General features: G+C 43.0%; 1 protein-coding gene across 1 annotated transcript in view; it reads right to left on the minus strand.

Annotated features, from left to right (window-relative positions):
* Positions 1 to 9617, minus strand: part of LOC124292494 — a 73987-nt gene extending 64370 nt beyond the window's left edge. The window contains exon 1 of the mRNA XM_046729587.1: positions 9233 to 9617. The gene's annotated coding sequence lies outside the window, so the exon portion shown is untranslated. The remainder of the gene's footprint in view (positions 1 to 9232) is intronic.
* Between the last annotated feature and the right edge of the window lie 8278 nt (positions 9618 to 17895).

The raw sequence follows: 17895 nt of genomic DNA on the forward strand, positions 1-17895 counted from the left end.
TCACTTGGATCATCCGGGGATCGACTGACTCATGGTCTTGTCAGGTTCATGTCATGTAGACGCGTGTACCAGGACCATAGTTGTATGGCCCCATGTCCAAATCGTGGTACGGACAACTTCACAGATGGCTTAGTAGAAAGTGTAGCCTTGCTCCGAGGCTGTACTGAAGAAGATGTCAAGGGCAGTGTCGTAATTCTATCCTGATAATGTACAAGTCTAGATAAGCTGATCGTACACTCTAGGAACGTCTTTTCCACAGTCAATTTGTTCCTAATATCATTTATATAATCTAGAAATTATGATTTAAACTAATAATTATTGCACAGAGCTTTGTGCCAGTCTAATGAAGTTCCTATAGGGTCCGGTCTATGAAATCGCAACACAGGTAACGCTTAGTTGGCAACAAATAACATTGAAAAGGAGCCCCAGCGAGATTCGTAATCTGAAGGAAATCTAGACTTGCTTCATTTAGTGTTTTTCTTTGTAGTTCAGTAAGGTAAGATAGCAGGGACAATAGTATGGTTTAGGGACTGCGAGACAGACTGGTACTTCCTTTGTGACAATCATAAAGTCATTAAATTCAGCATTAAACTAGTGTCCACAACTGCCGCCAGGTGGCAGTTCCCAGGCTCGACCCGTAAAGTGACAAATGTCGTGACCTAAGACCCTGACATTTTGTGACAATCCTAAAGCCACTGTTGTTGATACCTGGTGACTCCACATACATGAATCTTCAACCGCTTGGATGCGTCCTTGACCTTTAGCTGATATGAGTGAGGGTGTAGGTCACATTCGGAGATGACCAAATAGAAATATACAGTGAGACAATGTCTTTAGTTTGTCTGTTTGTTAAATAACCATGGCCCACTTGCATAAAGCTATCTTAGCGCTACGACTATGTTAAGTCTATATTAGAGTAGGGCACTTTCCATTAACGTGGCGCTAAGATCGCTTTGTGCAACTGGGCCCTGCCAGAAACCATATACCGGTATATGGTCTCTGGCCTTGCTCAGCAATAATCTTTGTTATGATATCAAGTTCATTTTACGGGAGGCGTTACGACACAACGCTAATTGTAACAAGATTATGCAATCGTCCTTGATCCTATTAGAGAGATTCCATATCGACACTGATCAGGGGAACCCATTAGGAATAGGCTCCAGCACTATTTCTTGTCATAAGTGGCCAGCAGATGGTCAGGCTAGGTGACTCGGTTGTATGCTGACGACATCGACGTTGCTTTAAACATCAACCACACGTTTGAATGGTGGAGGTTGGTGTTTACGCTGCAATATTGCTGGATGCTGTTGACAGCAACATATACTATAATGTATAATGTTTCTTTCATCACACACCATACTCGCTCAGCCATGTCTGGCGTCAATACCGGTTGCCTCAGTACCGGTAGCATCTGTGGAGGTTTCCTGAGGTGAGGTTGCCTCAGCAAAGGTTGCCTCGGTGGAGGTTGCCTCGGTGGGGGTTGCCTCAGTGGATGGATGAACGCACTCCTTGATAACAGATAGTCCTGATAACAGATCTGTCCTCTTGTTTGAGGGGCCTAGTGGTTTTAGCAGCCCTTCGTCACGCCGAAGACCCGGGTTCGATTTCCTACATGGGTACAAAGTCAGCAGCCTATTTTTGGTGTTCCTCGCGGTGATATTGCCGGAATATTGTTTAAAGCGGCGTAAAACCAATACTCACTCACGCTGTTCGCTGGTTCCCGTCATGTCTACCTGTCCATAACAAGCGCAGCACTAGCTAAGGGTATGTGATGGATCTGGCTGATGGGCCCTGTCAACAACCAACAACAACAATCCCTTGTCTCGCAGACTGATCTTGTACTGTTTCCAGCTCCCCTTGTTTCCAGCAGATACAGACATCACATAAACTGTGTGAAATGTTACCAGCAGATACAGACATCACCCACAGACATCACATAAACTGTGTGAAATGACATCACATAAACTGTGTGAAATGTTTCCAGCAGATACCACAGACATCACATAAACTGTGTGAAATGTTACCAGCAGATACAGACATCACATAAACTGTGTGAAATGTGAAATGTTACCAGCAGATACAGACATCACATAAACTGTGTGAAATGTTTACCAGCAGATACAGACATCACATAAACTGTGTGAAATGTTACCAGCAGATACAGACATCACATAAACTGTGTGAAATGTTACCCAGCAGATACCAGACAAACATCACATAAACTGTGTGAAATGTTTCCAGCAGATACAGACATCACATAAACTGTGTGAAATGTTTCCCAGCAGATACAGACATCACATAAACTGTGTGAAATGTTTCCAGCAGATACAGACATCACATAAACTGTGTGAAATGTTTCCAGCAGATACAGACATCACATAAACTGTGTGAAATGTTACCAGCAGATACAGACATCACATAAACTGTGTGAAATGTTTCCAGCAGATACAGACATCACATAAACTGTGTGAAATGTTTCCAGCAGATACAGACATCACATAAACTGTGTGAAATGTTACCAGCAGATACAGAAATGTTACCACATACAGACATCACACATAAACTGTGTGAAATGTTACCAGCAGATACAGACATCACATAAACTGTGTGAAATGTTTCCAGCAGATACAGACATCACATAAACTGTGTGAAATGTTACCAGCAGATACAGACATCACATAAACTGTGTGAAATGTTACCAGCAGATACAGACATCACATAAACTGTGTGAAATGTTACCAGCGTTGTATGACACTGAGTATAGTTTAACGCCGTTTAACACCCTCCCGGCAATATCACAACGGGGATCCCAGAGCTTTCACAAAAGCAAACATTTTTACCATAGGCTTCTCCACTGCACCACTCTCGTCGTAAACCGTTTGAACAATACAACATAATAACAGCATAATATCACCACAAAATAAAGAGTTTTTCATAACCGTCCTTAATATTCTTTATCCCAATTAATAAGGGCTTGAGATAATCATATATAATGACTAAGTCTACATACATTCATTTGATAACACTAAATAACACCTCCCATAACACCAGTACATCCTTTCACTTGGTACCACAATATAGCGCCCGCTCAGTTAATAACATGGCATCACCTCAATTATTAACTCTACAACTTCATTTAATAAGACCTACTATCACCACATTTACTGTCAATGATCAATCTTGCTTGATAACATGGCATCACGCCGTTTAATGACGCTATAGCACTACTCTCCCGATAACACTATTAATTTAACCTAATTCAGTTACCACTGTAACCTCCCACGTTAACACAACGCAAGTATGTCAGTACCGCAATAGCAGCACCATACTATACTAGAAGCCCATAAATATATTAAATTATTATTCCAGGTGTTTGCGAAAGGCGGGCTTATCCTGCCACACTGCAGGTACCTGTCACAAACACACGCAAAGGCAAGTCAAATGTTCATTTGGAAAAAGGGTAAAAATTGTTTATGACAAAATATAGAAATGCATCTGATATCATGTTATCCCTGATGCGTCACATTTGGAAATGTCAACACAATGGCTACCTTCAACCTTTTGAAAGTTTTACTGATACCTTGAATGTCATAACCTTAACCAAACAAGCCAGCAAGAGTTGAATGGCGTTCTTTGAAACCTTGGTAGATACAACATGCTCGATCGTATCTCTTGTCTTAAAGGTGAGACTTTATGGATTTCAACTTCATTATTATGAGTAACCCTACGTTTAGGAGTATAGTTTTACTGATAAAGACATATGAATATACTCCGAAACGTCGTGCTCCTCAAATTAAAGAAGCTGACATTTATACAATTTCACCTTTTTGTATCACTTCTAAATCCATTCAAAGACTGTATCTCTTGTCTGTCCGACAGACACAGAACCATATCAATTTGGGTCCATCTAACCTTTTTCAATGCAAAAGTACCAACTGATTCCCATCCACCCCATCCCCGGTTTTGAGTACCAACTGATTCCCATCCACCCCATCCCCGGTTTTGAGTACCAACTGATTCCCATCCACCCCATCCCCGGTTTTGAGTACCAACTGATTCCCATCCACCCCATCCCCGGTTTTGAGTACCAACTGATTCCCATCCACCCCATCCCCGGTTTTGAGTACCAACTGATTCCCATCCACCCCATCCCCGGTTTTGAGTACCAACGCCCACCGAGGCTCCTTTCCCGTTTATGTATTTTTTTGTCTCAATAAATATTTTTTCAACGACAAAGCGTTAGATTGTTGTATCTCAAAACTTGTGATCTGTAAACAGCACCGACTGGAGCTGCTGAAACATTGGTCAGTATAAGTGAAAGGTTGACCATTCGAAAGTCTGTGGACAGATTTTGTCTTTCTGAAACTGTATACATAAAAGTAAATCTAAAACCGATCATCTGAAATCTGGCACAATCCACACTGGGGAGCCATTGCTACCATGTGATCCAACACGACGAGCCAGACTTAAGAGCACAGATTGTTTCATGTCCCTCGAGTGAGTCAAATCAAACGATATGGGGCTTGTAGTCGAGTGATATGAAACACACACTTTGAAGTTCCGAACTTTTTGGCAAATTAAAGAATCGATTCCAGGTTTGAGTGACTTAAATAGCCAACAGCCTGACTACAGTATGACCCAGAGGAAATTACGTTATTGACTTTTAATGTTCCACTGCCCAACAGCGCAGAATAAAATCATGGAGGCCGAAATAGATAATGAAGTGTTCCAGACAACGCAACCAGATGGCAGACTGGAGTATATAAGTGTTATATATCCTTTATGATTTCCTGGCATGGAGAGTCTCATGATATACCAGACTGTATAGTCCTCACCGAGCCTAACGCCACTTCCCTACTGGAACATCCTCGAGTCAGTGTTCCAACTCACCATGTCTGTATTGAACACCATGTGTTATTGCCGTGCCGGCATTTGAGGGATCGAGACAATATGGAGATTAATCTCCAGACTCCATCAACCGCTCCCTCTCCAATCATGCTAATTAGCACGTGTTCTGCATTATCAGAGAAACAATCACAATCTATACAGTGTAAAATATTAAAATATCTTGGTTAATGTCAAAACTGAAGCTTGTCAGGAGGTTTCCCATCATTACGTGACAACACCATTATTGAATTCAAAATGAAATGTCAGAAAGTCGCCAAGCTTCTAGACGTTGTAACCTCATGCAGAAAATAACGTTTTTCTCGTCGGTTGTTTTCGCAAAAGCCGTCTTACAGTCACCTCCGATAATGTCTGTCAAAGATTTGTTACTTTCAAGCACAGACTGTGACCTTTCCAAACACAAAGACTGATCTCTTCACAACACCGGGGATTATGGAACCATACGATGACCTTTCCCTTACTGTTTTAGTGAGATTCACTGAGAAAAAGATCAGACGCATTCACGTTTACTTTCAACACCTAATGGTATATCACTGTCTTGTACACATGTCACAGTGCTACTGTATACCTGTCTTGTACACACGTCACACTGCTACTGTATACCTGTCTTGTACACACTGTCAGACAGCTACTGTATACCTGTCTTGTACACACGCCACACAGCTACTGTATACTTCTGTCCTGTACACACGTCACACAGCTACTGTATACCTCTGTCCTGTACACACGTCACACACCTACTGTATACCTCTGTCCTGTACACACGTAACACACCAACTGTATACCTCTGTCTTGTACACACGTCACACAGCTACTGTATACTTCTGTCCTGTACACACGTCACACACCTACTGTATACCTCTGTCCTGTACACACGTAACACACCTACTGTATACCTCTGTCTTGTACACACGTAACACACCTACTATATACCTCTGTCTTGTACACACGTCACACAGCTACTGTATACCTCTGTCCTGTACACACGTAACACACCTACTGTATACCTCCGTCTTGTACACACGTCACACAGCTACTGTATACTTCAGTCTTGTACACACGTCACACTACTACTGTATACCTGTCTTGTACACAAGTCACACAGCTACTGTATACCTCTGTCTTGTACACACGTCACAGTGCTACCGTATACTTCTGTCTTGTACACACGACACACAGATACTGTATATCCCTGTCTTGTACACATGTCACAGTGCTACTGTAAACCTCTGTCTTGTACACACGTCACACAACTACTGTATACCTGTCTTGTACACAAGTCACACAGCTACTGTATACCTCTGTCTTGTACACACGTCACAGTGCTACTGTATACCTGTCTTGTACACACGTCACAGTGCTACTGTATACCTCTGTCTTGTACACACGACACACAGATACTGTATATCCCTGTCTTGTACACACGTCACACAGCTACTGTATACCTCTGTCTTGTACACACGTCACAGTGCTACTGTATACCTCTGTCTTGTACACACGTCACACTGCTACTGTATACCTCTGTCTTGTACACACGTCACACTACTACTGTATACCTCTGTCTTGTACACACGTCACACAGCTACTGTATACCTCTGTCCTGTACACACGTCACAGTGCTACTGTATACCTCTGTCTTGTACACACGTCACACAGCTACTGTATACACACGTCACTTATACTTTGTCTTGTACACACGTCACACAGCTACTGTATACTTCTGTCTTGTACACACGTCACACTACTACTGTATACCTGTCTTGTACACACGTCTCACTTCTACTGTATACCTCTGTCTTGTACACACGTCACACAGCTACTGTATACCTCTGTCTTGTACACACGTCACACTGCTACTGTATGCCTCTGTCTTGTACACACGTCACACAACTACTGTATACTTCTGTATTGTACTCACGTCACACTGCTACTGTATACCTCTGTCTTGTACACACGTCACACTACTACTGTATACCTCTGTCTTGTACACACGTCACACTGCTACTGTATACCCCTGTCTTGTACACACGTCACACTACTACTGTATACCTGTCTTGTACACACGTCTCACTTCTACTGTATACTTCTGTCTTGTACACACGTCACAGTGCTACTGTATACCTCTGTCTTGTACACACGTCACACAGCTACTGTATACTTCTGTCTTGTACACACGTCACACAGCTACTGTATACCTCTGTCTTGTACACACGTCACAGTGCTGCTGTATACCTCTGTCTTGTACACACGTCACACAGCTACTGTATACCTCTGTCTTGTACAGATCGTCACGTCACACTACTACTGTATACCTGTCTTGTACACACGTCTCACTTCTACTGTATACCTCTGTCTTGTACACACGTCACACAGCTACTGTATACCTCTGTCTTGTACACACGTCACACTACTACTGTATACCTGTCTTGTACACACGTCTCACTTCTACTGTATACCTCTGTCTTGTACACACGTCACACAGCTACTGTATACCTCTGTCTTGTACACACGTCACACAGCTACTGTATACTTCTGTCTTGTACACACGTCACAGTGCTGCTGTATACCTCTGTCTTGTACACACGTCACACAGCTACTGTATACCTCTGTCTTGTACACACGTCACACTACTACTGTATACCTGTCTTGTACACACGTCACACTGCTATTGTATACTTCTGTCTTGTACTCATGTCACAGTGCTACTGTATACCTGTCTTGTACACACGTCACACTGCTATTGTATACTTCTGTCTTGTACACACGTCACACGGCTACTGTATACCTCTGTCTTGTACCTACGTCACATTGCTACTGTATACCTCTGTCTTGTACAACCCGTGATGGTCCCGGTTAGAATATTGGCCTTTAGTAACCCATGCTTGTCGTAAGTGGCGACTAACGGGATCGGGACGTCAGGCTCGCTGACACGGTTGACACATGTCATCGGTTCCCAATTGCGCAGATCGATGCTCATTCTGCTGATTACTGGATTGTCTGGTCCAGACTGGATTATTTACAGACCGCCGCCATATAGCTGGAATATTGCTGAGTGCGGCGTAAAACTCAACTCACTCAATCACTCACTGTCTTGTACATACACCAAAGTGCTACTGTTATGACCAATGTCAAGGATATTGAGAGGCAACTGTCCTAGGCGGACCAAATTAAGCTTATAGAAGCGTGTAGTGTTGTAAAGAATCTAAATACCTACGCTAGCCTGAATGATATCAAAAGCTAGATAGCATATGAATAATAAACCTTATCCACACGTTTGCTGACGGTTGCCGTTTTGATACTTAGAACCAGTTCCTACAGCTATCCACACATCTGTATGACGGGGACTAAAGTAGAGCACGGTCTACCGTCATGAACTCTACCTCTGTTCAAAGATATGGTAGATCTTTATTTCAGGTTACCCTTTCTCAGTAAAACAGTATTCTCAAATATCTTGGGTAGATGCGCAATCGGAAGTTGAGGCACTTAATCGACTCAGCGATCTAGTCAGCGATGAAGTCAGAGATCTAGTCAGCGATCTAGCCAGCGATCTAATCCACTCAGAGGGGTTTCCACTGAAGTGTACCTCTGAAAAATGCAAAACTTCCGTGACCGAAAACTGAATGCAAAATGCCTTTTACAAAGTGGTCCGATGTAACATATGTTAATATTTTGGGTTACACTTCTCGCGCCGTCTAATATTCGCGCACAGCACCAGTCATTTCTCACAACAGTACGTAACCAGATCCTGCTCCGTGTATTTCCTACAACTATTCGCTCACCAGACCGGTTCAGAGCGAGTAGGTGATGCGATCTCCAGCAGACAACGCATGATGACAGATATTGATTGACCTCATCAGGCAACACATTTTGGAACTTATGTACGCTGTGGAAAACATCTTGTTCCGTGTGCCTCTGTGGTGCACTGGTGGAGACATGCTGTACCAATAAGTAGCCGGTAATTATCTCAGTGACACATAACACATACGGTAACCAGTATCAACAACGCCGTTGTACACTGCATACTGAGCTGATGGGAGACACTACGCGCCATGTAATCTCTCTTTCGTGAATACCTGGTGTCAACACTAATTTTCAGTGATCCCAGGGTTATTCTTTGCCCTTGACCTTATGTATTTACAGACAAAAGAGTACATATGTCATAAAAAACAATTGCCACTATTCCATTTTGATACCCCTTTCAGCTTTTGCAGCCTCGATTCATCTCTTTTTTAGCTCTCTGACATTAAGAGACATGATGGTTGCTTACTACTCAATAGTGCGTATTTCCAGGTACTATATGTGTTGGTCCAGCTCGGATTTTACTTACCTCGTCTATCTTCAGTGAACAAAGAGAAATGTTAATCCCCCACCTGGCTGTATTTCCCCATACAGTTAAAAGAACAAGTCTGCGTGCACTTAGAACAAAATACACAGGCCTCAGAGAAGTCCATCTTCTGCAAAACCTTGTTTCATGATGGCCCAAGGAAGCCCAGGCGTATTGTCACATTAGGTCACAACACAAACAGGACATCAATATATTCCATCTTCACATGATGCTGGCACCAGCACGTGGTTCCAATATGGTCCTAAACATCCACGGCTGCATCCCTTTCAGACATGCACACTCAGATTACCGTTCACGACGCTGCCGGAACCCCAGCCATAATCTGGTGACAGTCGATGGATTCCTTGCAAAGCCTGACCAACCTGGTACTATCCAGCAACGGCTTGGCTTAATGGTAACTCGATCCCTCAATACGGTGTAGCTTACAGAAATAACAAGGAACCTCCGCCATGCAGCATTTTGTCACCGTGCGTGGTAAAGTTAACATGGTGGCGCGAAATGCACGAGCTGAAAAGGGAGAATCCATTACGAACGCCGTCCCCGAATGACTCACCCTGTTCTAGCCACATTGGTTATGAAGGAAATGAGGTCGACCGTCCCATCTCAGAGATGCACTGACCCTCGCTGTTGTGACTATTGATTTTATTGTCAAAGCATTTTGGAAGTAAGGTGCATTCTGCAGCGCACTTGTCAAGCAACAGATGCTATTGGGGAAATTTCAAAACAGTGGAGGTTAAATCTTGTATGAGGGTCTTGCTATCTGCCTGTATTCATGGTGTATGTTACGTTTACACCTATGCAATATTCATGTGCCAACGTTGAAGCGCCCGTCACTCAACGGTGTACGTCCAACACCGTTAAAATCATTTGACTTTCACACATTTCTTTTCCCAATGCATTGGAGATCTTTATTGTGAGAGAGTTATTGATTTTCTGTGCCTACTGAGATGTAATGTCAACAAGAACTAGTTCATGTTCGTTCGCGTGTTAAAAGGAGTATTCTTTCAAATTAACTAAATTCGATTTAAACTATTTTGTTAAATTGAACATTGAGATGCGAAATAGTCACGAAAACAGGTTACACTGTATCAACAAACTGATGGACTGTGAAGAATAAGATTCTTATTCAGCAATGTTGTGTGAACTGAGCATGTTTCTCTTGTTGTTGGGTGAACTAAACATGTTTCTCTTGTTGGGTGAACTAAACATGTTTCTCTTGTTGTGTGAACTGAGCATGTTTCTCTTGTTGTGTGAACTAAACATGTTTCTCTTGTTGACTGAACTAAACATGTTTCTCTTGTTGTTGTGTGAACTAAACATGTTTCTCTTGTTGACTGAACTAAACATGTTTCTCTTGTCTTTAAAAATAAATCAAAAACAGAAATCATTCTCCCTCTACAGTAGCTTGCTTTAGTAATTCCGGCCCTAACATCATGTGAAATAGTACGTAACCTGTATAGCAGTTCAAAACCTAACTTGCACCTATAGTTCAATACCTAACGTGTACCACTAGTTCAATACCTAACTTGTACCTATAGTTCAATACTTAACTTGTACCTCTAGTTCAATACCTAACTTATACCTATAGTTCAATACCTAACTTGTACATATAGCTCAATACCTAACTTGTACCTATAGTTCAATACCTAACTTGTACATATAGCTCAATACCTAACTTGTACCTATAGTTCAATACTCAACTTGTACCTATAGTTCAATACTCAACTTGTACCTATAGTTCAATACCCAGCTTGTACCTATAGTTCAATTCCCAACATGTACCTATAGTTCAATACCCAACTTGTACCTATAGTTCAATACTCAACTGGTACCTATAGTTCAATACCCAGCTTGTACCTATAGTTCAATACCCAACATGTACCTATAGTTCAATACTCAACTGGTACCTATAGTTCAATACCCAGCTTGTACCTATAGTTCAATACCCAACATGTACCTATAGTTCAATACCCAGCTTGTACCTATAGTTCAATACCCAACATGTACCTATAGTTCAATACTCAACTTGTACCTATAGTTCAATACTCAACTTGTACCTATAGTTCAATACTCAACTTGTACCTATAGTTCAATACCCAGCTTGTTCCTATAGTTCAATACCCAACATGAACCTACAGTTCAATACTCAACTTGTGCCTATAGTTCAATACCCAGCTTGTACCTATAGTTCAATACACAACATGTACCTAGAGTTCAATACCTAACTTGTACCTAACTTAACACGTATCAACAGTTCGGAGATTACACTGGTCACGAATGTACCTCACTATCCCTGGTCTCTATATCGGCGATATACACGGAGGGCAAAAGAAAGTATACCAAGTTTATATATTCTTGAGATAGTGAGTGAGTATGGTTTTACGCCGCTTGTAGCAATATTAGAGCAATATCACGGCGGAAGACACCAGAAATGGGCTTCACACATTGTACCCATGTGGGGAATCGAACCCGGACCTGAGGCGTGACGAGCGAACACTATTATTATTATGATGTGAAAATAGAATAAACTGTTGTGAAAAGTTTGATTGTTTAACCATTACTCATTCCTGAAACAAATTCAAAGTCATCTGTGTCTGGGTATTTTAGAGTGAAAACTATATTGGTTCAGTGAAGCCTGGGGTAAGACGGGAACCTGCAACCAGATAACACCAACCATGTTTGTAGTATATTTGTGCCAAAGAAATCACATTCATTGATGTTCAGAGATAGGATGAGTCTTTGATACCCATCAGTAGTTATGATGGAAATTATGCAAAATAAGTGTCGACGTCGTCGAGCCTCATCATGTCAAGTTTCAAATTCAGTACCACGTTGTGATAAATTCGAAATATTGCTTTTCAAAATACAATATTTCACCTAAAACACATGTAACATGGAGATTCCATTTCCCTAGTAAAGTACAGGAACTGTTTCGGGTGGAAATTCATTCGGAGTTCCAACCAGAACCTCTGAGAGTAACCCACCTAATTGCTAACCCACTAAGTTAACTCACCCAGAATGGGGAATAGATGTCTTCCTCAATAGGTTTGGGTACGAATTCCGAAGTGGACGCGACCCGGCATTACTATTGCGGTCCTGTGCGGTGAGGCCAATTTGATTGTAGTCGATCAAATACTAGTTTTATTGACAACTATCAAACATTCTATGATGTATATCAGTCTACCACTTAATGACTTCCGAACAACAGCGAGACAATGCTCCAGTTTCACATACTACACGCTTATCAAGACCTTGGAGGAAATGGACTCCTTATCGTGGATAGCAGCGGAGACCTGAAACCAAATAAACCACCTCTGATAACAGTCATCCTTTAAACACGTTAATCTGGTGAGCGTTCACTAAGTCCGTGGTCAGTGGTCATATGCAAAGAAGTGGTACACATTGACCCCATATTCACACATCTAAAGCTACATCGCCATCAAAAGCCCAGCTGTGGTCCTCCATTTAGACCAGAAGTTAATGGTCCGTACGTTATGGTAAAGGAGGATGCTTGAAGTTCCGAAAAGGCAAATCAGATGAAGCGGGAGGCAGATCCATGGCCTAGATACTGGAATATGGAACGACGACTCAAGGGACATTATTCACTGGGGCTGTCACAGACGTTACATCACAAGACACAATACCATGATTGCCTTTCTCAAACAACAGTTAACAGAGGCGCCGGATCAATATCCCAGTGAGGGAGAGGACGCGATGGAGTTGTACAACGTGTGCTGGCAGGACACAACTCGGGGAGTCGCAAGCAGGACACCACCCTCGGTTGGTTGGCTGTTGGTTAACGCCGCACTCAGCAAAATTCCAGCTATATGGCGGCGGTCTGTAAATAATCGAGTCTGGACCAGACAATCCAGAGATCAACAGCATAAGCATCGATCTACACAATTGGGATACGATGACATATGTCAACCAAGTCAGTGAACCTGATCTCCCGATCCTGTTAGTCGCCTCTTAGGACAAGCATGGGTTACTGAAGATCAATTCTAACCCGGATCCTCACGGGTCACAACCCTCCGGGAGTCACAACTCGGGAATTCGCTGGGAGGACACAACTCGGGAAGTCGCTGGGAGGACACAACTCGGGGAGTCGCTGGGAGGACACAACTCGGGGAGTTGCTAGCAGGACACAACTCGGGGAGTTGCTGGGAGGACACAACTCGGGGAGTCGCTGGGAGGACACAACTCGGGGGAGAGGACACAACTCGCAGGGAGTCGCTGGCAGGACACAACTCGGGGAGTTGCTGGGAGGACACAACTCGGGAAGTCGTGAAGTCGCTGGGAGGACACAACTCGGGGAGTTGCTAGCAGGACACAACTCGGGGAGTTGCTGGGAGGACACAACTCGATGAGTCGCTAGCAGGACACAACTCGGGGAGTTGCTGGGAGGACACAACTCGGGGAGTCGCTAGCAGGACACAACTCGGGGAGTTGCTAGCAGGACACAACTCGGGGAGTCGCTAGCAGGACACAACTCGGGAAGTCGCTGGGAGGACACAACTCGATGAGTCGCTAGCAGGACACAACTCGGGGAGTTGCTAGCAGGACACAACTCGGGAAGTCGCTGGGAGGACACAACTCGATGAGTCGCTAGCAGGACACAACTCGGGGAGTCGCTAGCAGGACACAACTTGGGGAGTCACTAGCAGGACGCGACTTGGGGAATCTCTACTCAGGGAATCGCTAGCAGGACACAACACGGGGAGACAATAGCAGGACACAATCAGGACGCAACACGAGGAGTCCTTAACAGGACACAAGTTGGGGAGTCACTAGCAGGACACAACTTGAGGAGTCGTTAAAAGCACACAAGGCGGGGAGTCGCTAAAAGGACACATGATTTGTATTTTGGATGTCGACAATGGATGTCTTATCCACGTTAATTCGTTATGACTCAAATATTAGTTCAATAAACTTTAATATAAAAAATGTTTCTAATTTATATGCCACTGTGAATGAAATTGGAAACTTGATATCTAATTTTACCTTGCTCGGTTCCGAAAACATGCGAGGCCTGTGTCCTCCGACTTAGGGAAGGTCTCTAATGTTCATTTTAGGTTTGAAATATAATTGAAGTCGTGAAAAAAATGACAAAATCCCTTCCGCATCCTTGAAAGCTGAAAGCAGTGTCGATTGCACAATTCCGACTATATTACGAGCATGTGTTTTTGTTTATTCGTTTAAGACTTTACTTAGCGATACAGCTGTATCGCGGCGGTCTGTAAATAAACGAGACAATGCAGAGATCGACATCACGAAAGACGATAACAGAACAAGTGTATATGAATCACTATCAAATACCTGGTGAAACCAGATGTTAGCGAAAAGGTGAGCGTATCCATCAAACATATGTTTGTCAATGATGCATCACATTTTAAAATGTCACCCACATGAAACTTTTTGAAAGCTTTATTGAGGCACCCGCTTATTCTACTAATGTTCTGAAAATCCATATCTGCTACAAACTTCAGAGTTATTATTAAATACCACGCTCACCCCAGTTCCCGTCCTATCCCTTAGTCAGATCAGAGAAAATATACCAGATCTATCAGGCTACTACGTTCATCCCCGTCTCACCTCAAACAGCCTATTCTCATGTAGTTTTTCTCACCTCAAGCAGCCTATTCGCATCCCTTCTCTCCTCGAGCAGCCTAATCTTATTCCTTCTCACCTCAAGCAGACTGTTCCATCACCTTCTCACCTGATGCAGCCTGTTCTCACCTCATTCTCATCCCAAGATGCCTATTGTCAGTCCCTTCTCACCCCTAGCAGCCTATTCTCTCCTTTTCTCACTTCAAACAGCCTATTCGCATCAGCTTTTCACCTCAAGAAGTCTATTCACATCCTTTCTCAACTCTTCCGGCCTATTCGCATTCCCTCCCCACCTCTAGCAAGGTATTCTCATTACTACCGTGACATACTGAATATAGGTTGTGTACATAAGTCGTTGACAGCCCTTCTGACCCCATGTCAAGGATTATGCTTTAAATTAATCGGTTAATTTCTCACCTGATTCTGAATCATTCATTATGACATTATTTGTGAGAAAATTAGCCACTCTCGAGGGCCTCATTAAACGTATCACGTGACTGATTGGGTGGCATAGGGTGGCTTCTACTTCTATATAATTGATGCAGCTGTCATGGACCAGCTTTCACAGGATCTCAACACAATAGGATCTGGAAACTGGATGTGATTATATATAGCTGATAGGATCCAGTAGGTGTCATAGGTGTCATCCGTAAGGCAGAATATAACAGTGTATAACCCAGGTACGTTTAACGCACCTGCATCAGCAGCAGGCGTTGTCGTACACGCTGAACATGAGTACAGCTAGACGTTTCTAAAACTCTCTTTATGATAAAAAATTGATCGTAGTTATTCTTTTCCAGTATATATGATTCAATTTCAGTGTCCCGTTGTTGTGGTGTAAAACAACGCTTTAGCAGCCGGGCCTTGCTGGTGAAACAATAGACTAATGCTTAGTCTCTGAATATATATAATTTTGATTGTAACAAACAAGCCCATTTAAATTGAAAAGGAGCCCAAGGAAGACCAGGGATTCAGAACCTGAGGAAATCTAGACTTACTGTATTTAGGGCTTTAGCACTGCAGAGAGAGCATGGCAGTGGGGAAAATAATGTGGTTTAGGGAATGTGAGACAGACTAGGAAAAAGTGATCACGTGTCTGGATCCAGCTTGCTTCCTGTCAAACCGGAAGTACTCGAAAGCATTCCCAATACTGTTATGACCCATGGCCATAGCCACCGATGTTGCAGATTTCAGAAGAATGTGTCATAATTTCCAACTGATAGATATTTCCTCCTCTTTTATTGTTTTATCATGATTCATGTATCATTCATTCAACAACGGTTACAACTAAAGGAAAATCAGTTATACCTGTAGTTCGTTATATGTATTTTGAGTAAAATATACAGAAAAAGACGGGGACAAAAACAGGTCGTTATAAAGGTCAGCATGTTATAAGGGAGCTCGTTATAAAACGTAATCACAACTATATATCTCCCCATCATGTGCCTGTGTGTTTGTGTGTATATATGTGTGTGTGACACACACACATATATATATACGTGTGTGTGCGTGCGTGCGTGCGTGCGTGTGTGTGTGTGTGCGTGTGCGTGCGTGCGTGCGTGTGTGTGTGTGTGTGTGTGTGTGTGTGTGTGTGTGTGTGTGTGTGTGTGTGTGTGTGTGTGTGTGTGTGTGTGTAGATAGATGACCGTGTGGTAGTCATAGTAACGTGGTGTTCACCAGGATGAAGTGCTGAAGTCCTCGTACCTGGGTCTTGTTGTCAGAGCCTGGGATGACACGATTGTTTGTTGATATGAAACTCTCCTTGACACGTGGCAGTGAAACAATCAGGTGTTTCTGACGATGTCAATTACTAACTTGCCAACAAAGTGCCTGGCGAAGTACATCCGACACGTACACAAGGAGGCGGTTATTTGCTGGTCTATAACACGGACATAATTACACTTTCTGCTACACGCTGGAATAATGTACAATTGATGGCAGAATAATAGGAAATCAATAGGAATTCATAAGCACATCCTTTCTCTGTCGCCTACACACTCTCTGCGGCCTGGGGTAACACAAACACTGGGTCTGCATGGTTAGACAATATAAAGTACACTACCTGTAGCTGTAACTACTTTTATCCTGACACTATAACACACACTACCTCTGTTGAGCCTGACACTGTAACACACTACCTCTGTTGAGCCTGACGATATAACACACACTACCTCTGTGTAGCCTGGACTACTATAACACACACTACCTCTGTGTAGCCTGACACTGTAACACACACTACCTCTGTGTGTAGCCTGACACTATAACACACACTACCTCTACACACTATAACACACACTACCTCTGTGTAGCCTGACACTATAAATACACACTACACTAACACACACTACTCTGTGTAGCCTGAAACTATAACACACACTACCTCTGTGTAGCCTGACACTATAACACACACACTGTGTACCTCTATAACACACACTACCCTCTGTGTAGCCTGACACTATAACACACACTACCTCTGTGTAGCCTGACACTGTACACACACTACAGCCTGACACGCACTACCTCTGTGTAGCCTGACACTATAACACACACTACCTCTGTGTAGCCTGACACTATAACACGCACTACCTCTGTGTAGCCTGGACACTATAACACACACTACCTCTGTGTAGCCTCTCTGTGTAGCCTGACACTATAACACACTACCTCTGTGTAGCCTGACACTATAACACACACTACCTCTGTGTAGCCTGACACTATAACACACACTACCTCTGTGTAGCCTGACACTATAACACACACTACCTCTGTGTAGCCTGACACTATAACACACACTACCTCTGTAGCCTGACACTATAACACACACTACCTCTGTGTAGCCTGACACTATAACACACACTACCTCTGTGTAGCCTAGCCTGACACACACTAGCCTGACACTATAACACACACTACCTCTGTGTAGCCTGACACTATAACACACACTACCTCTGTGTAGCCTGACACTATAAGCACACTGACACTATAACACACACTACCTCTGTGTAGCCTGACACTATAACACACACTACCTCTGTGTA

This window comes from Haliotis rubra, unplaced genomic scaffold (genome assembly GCF_003918875.1).
Source record: "Haliotis rubra isolate DU_JTF1 unplaced genomic scaffold, ASM391887v1 Scf52, whole genome shotgun sequence".
Taxonomy (NCBI): Eukaryota; Metazoa; Mollusca; class Gastropoda; order Lepetellida; family Haliotidae; genus Haliotis; species Haliotis rubra.